Genomic DNA, 619 nt, shown 5'->3' with positions numbered 1-619 from the left:
AGCTTTGCGCAGTGGCAGTATCATAACCAATGAGTTTTATCTGAGGCTCGATTATTGCTAATTGAAAACTTTTCCCAATACCTCGCCATGATGACTTGCAATATAGTTGGCATTGGCAATTTTTGACAGTCCCTGTGGGGATTGAAAAATAAAAAAATGTTTAAAACTCTGTACAATAACACTATGAGGTGGGTGCTATTCTCCCCATTTTACCAATAAGAGAAAATAGAGAGTTTAAATGACTTAGCTTAGTTTAAATGATCTGAAGCTACAGTTTAGGTCAGAGTAACTGAAGCTTTGTCCAACGTTGGGCCTAAAATTTAGAGGGCGAGAAAATTATTATCTAAAAATGCTGTACATTTTAAAGTGTCTTCGTCCTTTAGGAAGCGTTCTCTACCTTTGTCTCCCCACCTCTGGCTTTGGTGGCAAGCTCTCCCGTACCCTGGGACACTGCCCTTTGGCAACCTACAGAAATTTGTCTGTGTGAGAACCCTTTCATTTAGCTTCTGCTTTAAGATGAATGTCATAGTCTTTGTCATGGTGCTAGGTTTGAACCTAAGGTAATGATGTTGGTCTTTGAAGACCAGGCAAACCATCCTTTTCCTCCTCTTCGTTTTCT

At 39.9% G+C, this 619-nt stretch overlaps 1 non-coding gene across 1 annotated transcript; it reads left to right on the top strand.

Annotated features, from left to right (window-relative positions):
- On the top strand, positions 1-141 carry LOC138385489 (U4 spliceosomal RNA). Its single transcript, XR_011233727.1, has one exon. It is a non-coding gene; the product is annotated as a U4 spliceosomal RNA (small nuclear RNA).
- Positions 142-619: the final 478 nt, after the last annotated feature.

The sequence above is a fragment of the Eulemur rufifrons genome, chromosome 6 (genome assembly GCF_041146395.1).
Source record: "Eulemur rufifrons isolate Redbay chromosome 6, OSU_ERuf_1, whole genome shotgun sequence".
NCBI lineage: Eukaryota > Metazoa > Chordata > Mammalia > Primates > Lemuridae > Eulemur > Eulemur rufifrons.
The sequence above is the reverse complement of the archived record's forward strand: the minus strand, read 5'-3'. Positions and strand labels throughout refer to the sequence as shown.